Source organism: Cicer arietinum, unplaced genomic scaffold, assembly GCF_000331145.2.
Source record: "Cicer arietinum cultivar CDC Frontier isolate Library 1 unplaced genomic scaffold, Cicar.CDCFrontier_v2.0 Ca_scaffold_5815_v2.0, whole genome shotgun sequence".
NCBI lineage: Eukaryota > Viridiplantae > Streptophyta > Magnoliopsida > Fabales > Fabaceae > Cicer > Cicer arietinum.
Window position 1 is genome coordinate 45,451 of NW_027339462.1, and position 10,940 is coordinate 56,390.

Consider the following 10,940-nt stretch of genomic DNA (forward strand, 5'->3'; position numbering starts at 1 on the left):
TGGCTTCAAACCTCTGCTCATCCATCTTCATTCCAAAGGCAAACATTTCCATTGAGTGACTGTAACTGCTATGGTTTACAGTCAAAGGATGTGTGAACCTCCAAGTCAAGCGCGCTAGCACGCTTTACCAATGCTTTCTCTAATAGGGGATCAAACGTCATTGCTTGTTTAGGTCGAGCGGCTTCAAACCTCTGCTCATCCATCTTCATTCCAAAGGCAAATATTTCCATTGAATGACCGTAACTGCTATGGTTTACAGTCAATAGTTCTTAACCAACCCTTTCTCGCTGAGCTTTATAAAGCTTTTAGAGAGAAGAGTAAGGGGGGCCTTATTTTTCTCCTGCGGATCCCCTCAGAAAGTAACTGGCGACAGGTAGCTCTACTAAGCGAAGAACCGCTTGCTGCCTTTTCTTCGCGAATAACATGTGCAAGGAGCCACCTAGGAGAAGAGAAGCAAGCTACCTTCCATCTATATCTATAGGCGGAAATGGTCAGGGCTGGTAAGCATGGTCATTGTATCAGCGGCCGGCGCTCCACGTTCTATCTAGGTTCCGCTCTTACGTACGCCACACCTCACATAGAATAAGGGGAACCCCTTCCATATAAGAACCTGTGTGGGTGAGAGAGGATTGAATCATGCATTCATTAGATACGTCTTCTTCCGTGATCCATTTCATGTCAACTCTAATCAGTTATCAAAAAGCCTACTTTACAAACAAAGGGAAAGTCGTTTCCCGGGAACCTTGCAACCTTGCGGTTCCCGGTAATCGGCCACATCGGCCCGGTAAACTTTGTTACCGTCGGCTCCCGCAACCAAGCCTTTTTATTATGTCTTTCTTTCTGAAGGGCTTGCGGTTCATTACACCAAAAGCTTTCAGTGAACTATTGAAGCTATCGAGAGAGTACCAAATGCTGACGAAGGTTACCGACTTTTGGTGGACACGGAGCCAACGAGTCTTTAAGTAAGTGGGCGTTAAGCGTAACAAGTCTATGGCTATAGAAGTGTTCGCCAACTTTGATAGGTAAATGATTTGCAGGCAAATAGAGCAGAGAGCTTACTGTTTGTTTCTATTAGAGTCGCGAGCTTGTTGTAGTCGGTCCGTGAAGGGAGAACTTGCTGCTTAGTTGCTATATCCCTGTGTTCTTACACGGCTCATTCTTCGTGCCCTGCTTCTCCCCGTTCGTTCTACCGTCCAAAAGTCGTCCAACTTTGATAGGTAAACGATTTGCAAGCAAATAGAGCAGAGATCTTACTGTTTGTTTCTATTAGAGTCGCGAGCTTGTTGTAGTCGGTCCGTGAAGGGAGAACTTGCTGTTTACTTGCTATATCCCTGTGTTCTTGCACGGCTCGTTCTTCGTGCCCTGCTTCTCCCTTCCCCCTCTCCCTGTTCGTTCTACCGTCCAAAAGCCGTATGGAGTATAGCCAAGTGGTAAGGCATCAGGTTTTGGTACCGGCATGCAAAGGTTCAAATCCTTTTACTCCTGATCGGATCTGTCAAGAACGAGCTGGCGACTACAGGGGAAGTGGCTGATTGCAGTCCTTGAGCCCAGCCGAGAGGAATGCACGGTTCCCTGGCGCTTCATGGGACATGCGTTCGCAGTCCCCCACCCTCTAATCTAACCCTCCCCCGCTTCCCATACGAATTTGAACTACGATCCTTTGGAGCAAAACACTTTTGATACAGTTTTGAATGTTGTCACCAAAAGTGTTAAAAAACTGACGATAACACAAAATTATCCTTGCCAGAAAACTTGACATATTCAAAAATAGTCGAGCAGGTCATTCATTGGGGATTCGGCGGATCTACGTTATATTAGATTTTTTTTGATATTACGGAGTATGGCTTTGCCAGTAATGACTTTCACGAGGCATTAAATATCCTTTATTCCATTGGGGGGCCAGAGGTTGGTGGATAAAGATGGACAGTAAGGATTGCGTAATACAATTTATCGGCCTCGCTTAGGTTCCTCTCGATTCTCCCTGGATTTTAGGATCACCTTTGACCTTCCCGACATGTTGTTGACTTGGAGATTCATTCTTCGGCCATACCTTTTACGGTCGTTACGCTTGGCTTTATTGTTGGGATATTACATGCTGGGACCAAAGAAAAGTAGAAGCCTCAACCATCATTATAACTACAATACGCTACCTCCTAAATCAAGATCTACATCCCGTCGCTACCATTTCAGCCCTGTAAACGTTCATCTTCCCGCGTGAGGGTGATCAGCGTTCTCGTTCACGAAGCCAACCGAGTTGCTTATGGGAAGGAGCATGTGAGGGAGAAGGACCAAACTTTGTCTCTTCCAACGGAGCCCGGGTTTCCTTTTTGATACTATGTAACACCTCCTCATCAACAGACGTTTCCCGAATAACCATTCATTTCATGAAAAACCAGTGCATTTTAGCAGCTGAATCACTCTCTCCTCTCGTAGTGGGCCTTTTCTCATCCTTATCGTACGGGATGAAAAGCCATCTGCTTTCTTTGTATTTTGCATTTGTCTTTCAAAAACCCGTTCTTGTTGTTCTTTCATCAACAAATGTGGCAAATTGCTGGTGGTCTTTTCTTCAACTAGAAGATCTCTGCTCAAGTCTTTAGAAAGCAAGAGTCCTGCTGTTGGAGTAAAGGCATGCCTTTAGTTAAGGTAGCGAGTTACTTTTTGGTGAGATGGTCGTTATATTTAGAGAAAGTAAAGGCGCCCGATTGGAGCTCATTGGTTCAGCAAGAAGAGGAGGAAAGGAGAATTGACTATGAGAGTGCAGGGATTTGCTCCTCAATAGGTATCGGGGTACATATAGAGTACATTGAAACAGATTGCTTGGTCGCTTGAAGAATGGCTTTCTACGACGTTAGTGAGAGCTGAGTCCAAAGCAAAACCAATTAAGCTATTATAATTATAGTGTGATAATGAATTCATTGGTGGCAAAGCTCTAAGCCTGCAGACGAATATTATCGGGAACCAAGGATACCTGCGATGATGAGGTTCCCATGATGATGACATGTAACGTCATATCCGTTCGAACATACTAAACATCTAAAGAGCTCATCGTTGAGCTAGACCGGAAAGATGAACGCCGAGATAAGGGCGAAATAGCCCGAGACTGTAAGGGGTGCTGAGAATGAGGTACAGGTCTCTGTCGATTTAGAAGGCCGTGGACCCCTAAATAGGTCGAAATTCAAAGCATGAGAAAGCCTTAGTTAAGCAAGGTAGGAGTAGGAAGGAGTAATTCTGTTAGGAAAGAAAGGTAAATCATTCTCGTAGGGCATGCAGTAATTTTAGGTCTCGAAGGTACCTTATAAAGGCATCATCTAATCTAGTAGGGCATACGTTCCCCCATCCGTATCTATAATATGTGTTGGGTGAAGAGCTAAGACAATGCCTGGGCCCGGGGAAGAGTATGCAACAAAATCAATTGAATAGACAGAGAAGTCCAGTAAGCGTATCGATTCAAGCAAGTCCGACTAGTTTACAAAAAGTTCATCCACAAAAAATGAGCTCAAAATTTGATTTCTAAGTCAATATTTTTTTCCGTTTTTATATTTATTTTTTTACATTTAAAAAAATTCATATTTAATTAATCCCAAATTTAAAAATTCTCAATTTTTGTGGAAGGACAAATGACATTTCATAATTGCCTAACATTTCATAATGTTCTACAAAACTCATTCAAACAATTGAGTTGAAGGACAACTGAACATGTTTCATTTCAAAAAGAATCAAAAGTGTTTGTTGGATTATTTTGTAGGCACTAAATATTGTATTTTTATTTTATAGAGACTAAAATTAAAATATAAAAATTTCATAGAAACTAAAAATATTTATCCCAAAAAAAAATTGTAAGCAAATAGATTGTAAGCTGTTAACTTAAATGCACATTATTATCTGTGAATGAATTTAATTGTATATAGTTAGCGAATTAAGCATTACTGTAAGTAAAAAAGTGAAGGGAAATTGAGAAATTAAAAATAGGTTACAACAAATAAAAAAGACATCACAACTATTATAAGTGTATATTAAATGCAATACATCAAAGACAAACATATATCTTGTAATAATGATATACGAGACAGAGAGAGAGGTTGGCTTGAGAAATGGCAATGATGAAGACCTTGGTTTATTATTTACTAAATATATACAAAGTATACATCCTTAAAATTTAATGTTGATTAGATTGCTTTTGTTTCACAAAATTTGTTTTATATTTTCTAATATGTTAACTAAATCGACACAACATTTTTTATGTTATTCATCAATATTGATAATAAATACGTATAGTTCGTTTTTATAAAACATCAAGTGTCATTTGATTTGATGTTAAGGGCCTTTTGATAAGTAGAATATTATTGATAGAGTAATTGTACTCACACTCGGTTGTGCAACTAGAACATGGGTACAACGTCCCAATCAAGGAGGGATCCAAAAAAAAATTTTAGTATACTTGAACTTTGAAATAATTACATTTATATTCTCAATTTTGTATATTGACCACTCAAAAATTTTATATTTGCACCTTATGTCCAAAATAAATATCTATTTTCTATATAGAGACTATCTTCTCTGATATTAAACCTAATTTCTCTCAACTATCACTTCTTCTCCACACCCACCACTGTGAGTCTGTGACAGTTGTTGCAGCTACCAGGCGCCACCACCAAAGCCTAAAGGTTAGAATCTTGAATCTTGAAGTTAGGGTATTATTGATGTTCAGGTTTTGTGATATAAACTCAATTTGTTTGAAATGGTTGATTTACTGATTTTAGAAAATCATTATCTATTAGGATTTAATATGATGTTAGGGTTTTACCTTTTAGGAATTCATTACTGATTTTGGGATTTACAATGGTACTAATAGATCGTTTGTTGTTAAACACTGCGGAGTTGTGTCAAATGCTGAAAAAGGGTCAAATTGTTCATAACATGGCTAAAAGACTAATTGAGAAAGAAAAGGAACATTGAAAAAATATTTTAAAAAGAATTATTTCAATAGTGAAATTATTTGTTAAACATAGTTTGGCCTCTTGTGGTTTAATGAGAGATTGTGCAAAAATAGTAGTGGAATTTTTTTGGGTTTAATTGAATTGTTAACCGAATTTGACTGAACTATCTAAGAATATGTTACACATATTACAAATGATAAGGTTCACTCTCATTATATTAGAAATAACATACAAAATGAGTTAATACTTTTGCTTGGTTTTACAATTAAAAATGAAATCATTAGAAAAATAAAAACAAGCAAAATATTTATCAATGATACAAGAAATACTTAATGGATTAACATTGATAGCAATTGAGAAGAATATTTTGGAAAAAATACAATATGAAGACTTGGTTGATGAATTTGCTTCAAAAAGTGTTAGAAGGATAGCTCATTTTAAATAGCAAGAAGGTTAGTATTAGCTTGATGTTATTTACAATTTACTTATTTTAATGAATTTAAATAAAATAGTTTGAGTTTTTGGTATTTCATTCGATAAAAATATAATATTTAGAAAAACTTATAATTTTTAAATTTGTATTTTCTGTTAGGGCCTAATTTTATAGATTCGTACAGGACATTCAAAAACATTAAGATAACCCTGCTTATAATCCACTATTATTGTCAATAAAAATGACAATAACATGTCAAAACTATTGTATAAGTATATATTGATGACCATCTTTCAAGAATAATAGATATGCGATAGTTAGAATATACAATTTTAAATATATGAGATATCTAGACTATTGTCTAAGAACATTAATTTTGGATATTCGACTAATGAATTAATTGAAGTGGTTGATTTTACCATAGAAAAAATCTATAATAATTTTTTAAAGATTTCTGATATATATTCTATATTATCTATTATCTATTATATTATACATTGCATATTATCTATTATATTGTATAAAGTAATATTTTAAAAAGAATTAAATTGTTCAATTTCTCATAAATTCAATATCATGTTCAATCGTTATGATGATATATCTAGTGAGAATGAATACTTTATGTGAAAATAATAGGGTTGCTTATGAGCCTTTGGATCAAAATCATTGGCTAACATTAAAATCTCCATTTGAGCGATCATGTGTTCGTTGCCCACACTATCTCTCTCCCGTGAATGGATCCCACAATTTTCTTTTTCCACCAAAATCAAACCCACCATTTTGATCTTTGAAAGTGCATGAAAGTGTTATTTTGGTCCCTACAAATAATCAAATAGTCAATCAGTTTAATCTAAATTAGACTATTTTGACAATAAGTATTATCTTTCAAAACTTTTATGATAATAAGCTTTATCTTTCAGGGACTATTTTGATAATTCAATGACTAATTTGGATTTCTAGTCGAGTTAGAGACCAAAGTAACAGCACCTTACACTTTGAAACACTAAAACTGTGGTTTACCCCCACAAAAATGAGATTCTTCTTCTCTTCTCTCATCCACTTAAATCAACCATGTGGTCGGCCACGACCACTATACATTAACGAAGCTCCCCTGTTTCATCTCATGTATTCTTTGCCTCTTTTAGTGTTCACTCCTCTCTTTAAAAGAACGATTTGTTATATGTCAGTTAAATTGATTCAATTCAATTGTCCTTTTGCCTTATTCAATTTTGGTCCTCTATTTTCATTGATTCATATAATTGGTTTCCATATTTTAAAAGTCAATAATTTTGGTTCCTCTCTTTAATTTTTGAACTAAAAATAACAATTTGATATATTTTAAATGATGTGGCATAGGATTTCATAATATAAAACTAACTATCTAGATGCATTAATTAAATTATAAAAATGAACAATTTTTTAAGTTGAAAATTAAGTTTTTATAAGGTTTCACTACGCGAAAAAACGCATTTTACAGCGCTTTTTTTAAGCCATTTACAGCGCTTTTTCAAAAAAATAAGCGTTGTGGAAACGAGCGCTGTAAATGATACAACAGCGCTTTTAAAAAAGCGCTATAAAACATGTAAATACAACGCGTGCTTGTTATGCACATTTTACAGCGCTTCTTCACAAAAAGCGCTGTAATATGCACCCCATTATATGAGCTATGGGTGTGCATATTACAGCGCTTTCTCAAACCGTAAGTAACACCCCTGTATATGAGTTATGGGTTTGCATAGTGGTCTGATCATCTTGTTCTTTGGTATAAAATGTGTAGCCGTTAATAACATAACCAGTGTAAGAAAAGACATGTAAGCTCGGACCATTTGCTAGCCACCTCAATCTATTTGAAATTGATCCGGGGTCTATATCAAATTTTGACATTATGTGATTTTTTAACCATGTTACAAAACTTCGATTGTGCTCTCGAGTTATCCAATTTTGATTCCTATTCATGTTCAAACGAGATAACTGATCAATGTGTATTGTAACATACAGTTGAACCTCATCATCATTGTGCAGAACATACAATTGTGCCTGCTCCCATTCTGTCCTTGATATAGTCAGTAGTCTCCTTCCAGTTATCCCTTCTCCTGATAGTCTTCCCGAATGACGAGACATGGGAAGCCCTATGGATTCAACATTGGACAGATATTCAGTACAAAATTCAGCAGCCTCTTCAACAATGTATCGTTCAGCAATACAACCTTCTGGTCGACTTCTACTTTTTACGTACCCTTTTAATATTTTCATATATCGTTCTATCGGATACATCCATCTCATATAAGCTGGCCCACAAAGTTGTGTCTCCTTAACCAGATGAACAGTAAGGTGAACCATTATATCAAAAAACGATGGTGGGAAATACATTTCAAGCTCACACAAAGTAACAACAATTTCCCTCTGCAATGTCGGTAATTTCTGAGGGTCGATCACTTTACTACAAATTTCCCTGAAGAAGAAACATAATCTAGTTAAGGCTAGTCGAACTTTTTCAGGTAAAATGGAACGTATACCTATTGGTAGCAAATGCTCCATTATAATATGACAATCATGGGTCTTCAAACCTTTTAACTTGAGGTCTTTCATACAAACCAAATTTTTAATGTTCGAAGAGTATCCTTCTGGAACTTTAACTTCGTGTAGAAATTTACATAAAACAATTTTTTCCTTTCTAGATAGAGTATGAGCGGCTGGAGGTAGATATGTGCGATTTCCTTTCTTTACTGGAGCCAGTTCATTTCTTATTCCCATATCGACCAAGTCCAATCTTGCATTGACGCCATCTTTAGACTTTCCTGGAACATTGAGTAACGTACCAATAACACTTTCAAATACATTTTTTTCAATATGCATCACATCGAGGAAATGTCTTACATACAATGACTTCCAATATGGCAATTCAAAGAAAATTGACTTTTTCTTCCACCCAGTTTTCACCAGCTCTCCCGCAAAAGGTTTGCCAAATTTATTGGTCAAACCTTGTACTTTTTCAAGTATTTGATATCCAGTCGGTGCTAAAGGAGCTTTACCTTCCTCTGATTTTCCATTGAATGCATTTCTCCACCCACGATACTGATGACTATAAGGTAAAAATCTACGATGTCCAAGAAACACATTCTTCTTACAATGTTTCAACCGCATCCAATTTGTACTCTCTTCACATATAGGACATGCACACTGACCTTTAATGCTATATCCTGATAAATTACCATATGCTGGAAAATCATTAATTGTGCCGAACAACATAGCCCTCAAATTGAAACACTTTTTCCTATACCCATCATAAACTTCCACACCTGTCTCCCACAGAATTTTTAAATCTTCAATTAAAGGAGTCAAGTATACGTCGATATCATTCCCCGGTTGTTTGGGTCCAGAAATTAACAGAGACAACATCATAAACTTACGCTTCATACATAACCATGGAGGTAGGTTATATATTACCAAAATCACAGGCCACGTGCTATGTGAGATGCTTTGAAGACCATGTGGATTCATTCCATCAGTAGAAAGTGCAAGTCTTAGATTTCTTGACTCTATCCCGAATTCAGGATACTCGTGATCAATTTTTGCCCATTGTGGGGAATCTGCAGGGTGTCGAAACATTCCATCTCTAATTCTTTCATCTGCATGCCATGTCAAGTGTTTTGAATCTTCTTCACTGCGATACATGCGCCTAAATCTTGGTATTATAGGAAAATACCACACGACTTTTGCTGGAGTAGATTCTTTCTTCTTATATCGAGAGACATTGCATTTCGGACACGCCTTAAGTAGTTCATATTCGTTTCGAAATAAAATGCAATCGTTAGGACACGCATGAATCCTTTCGTAACTCATTCCAATAGAACACAAAATCCGTTTAGCCTCGTAGGTTCGACTGGGAAGTTCATTATCATCTGGCAACATATCTTTTATGAGTGTTAATAATTCCGTAAAGCTTTTATCAGACCATCCATTACTCGCTTTTAAGTTGTACAACTTTAATATCGCTGACAGTCTTGTGAATTTAGTACAACCATTATATAATTCTTTCTCTGCATCACTCAACAAACTTTCAAACATTTTAGGACAATCTCGAAGATCTTCTTCAACTGCTTTTGCAATCTCATCAACTCGGTCCGGCTCATATGTATCTGTATCGAAATCAGTTGAAGCATATGTAGAACTATTCTCAAAATTAATGTTTCCTTTTTTTTTCTCACCATGTCTTATCCAACATGTGTAGCTTTGATCAATTCCATTACATACTAGATGTCCTTCTAATTCATCTTCTCTAACACGTTTTCCAAAACAACATTTTAAACAAGGACAAACTACTCTATTTGGATCTTTTGCATTCTTCACTGCAAACTCAACAAACTCCTTCACTCCAATTTCATACTCTTTTGACAATCGATTGGCTGAAATCCATTTCCTATCCATATTATACCACCTATATAAATGCAGTAACAAAAATAATAAGTATATATATATATATATATATATATATAACAATTTTTAGTAGATTTAATATATATATAACAAAACATAACAGATCATGTGTAAAAAATACCTGAGACAACGTAGATGGCCGCACAGTACGTAGAGGATATTAGGGTTCCCAACGTATATAATTACTTGAAAGATGTAGAGGATATGAGGGTTTCCAACGTATATAATTATTTGAAAGATGTAGTTTACAGCGCTTGTGAAAAAAGCATTGTAATAGGTAGTTAAATTCAATGAAAGCGCATGTATTTTACAGCGCTTGTGCAAAAAGCGTTGTATTAGGTAGTTCAAATATTTGAAAGCGCATGTATTTACAGCGCTTGTGAAAAAAGCATTGTAACTGATACGCGAAAGCACTTCATTTTACAGCGCTTTTTTGACAAGCGCTGTAAAAGCCTTATAACGTTATGCGCAAACGTTATATGACCTACAACAGCGCTTGTTTTACAGCGCTTGTGAACAAAAGCACTGTAAAAGGCTCCGTTATTTTTAAAATATATTTACAATAGCGCTTGTGTTTAGCAAGCGCTGTAAAAGTGGCGTTGTTAAATGTCATTTTTGGCGTAGTGAGGTGAGAGACATAAGAGATAGCGTACATTGTTAGGTCATGAGACATTACTTACATAGCATGAAATGAAGTGATATTGGGTGGCCAACCCAAAAGTCCATTCCAGAACAGATGCCCCAAGTCGATTTCTTATGAACATTGTTGTTTTTAGCGTATTATCCTGCAATGTTAATTAAAATATACAATTTTTTTCTATATACGAAAAATTATTACTATCACGAGGGGATTCATTCCCGTGAAGAGCAAGAGAACTCATTTCTTTCCAATTGTATCGAAAGATTACAAATGTCACATTAAAATATGAGACAACACTTTCAAGATAATATTTTACTCATGTTAATCAACAAATACATTGTTGTTGCATCACCATAAAATATCACTTATTTTAAATTTATTGGTGTCTAACCACACTAAATAAATTAGTTATTACATTTATATATCTTTCTATTTTACGCATCTTGATTCTTGAAATTTGCACGAGTTGAAAATCTATACATTATAATGAAGC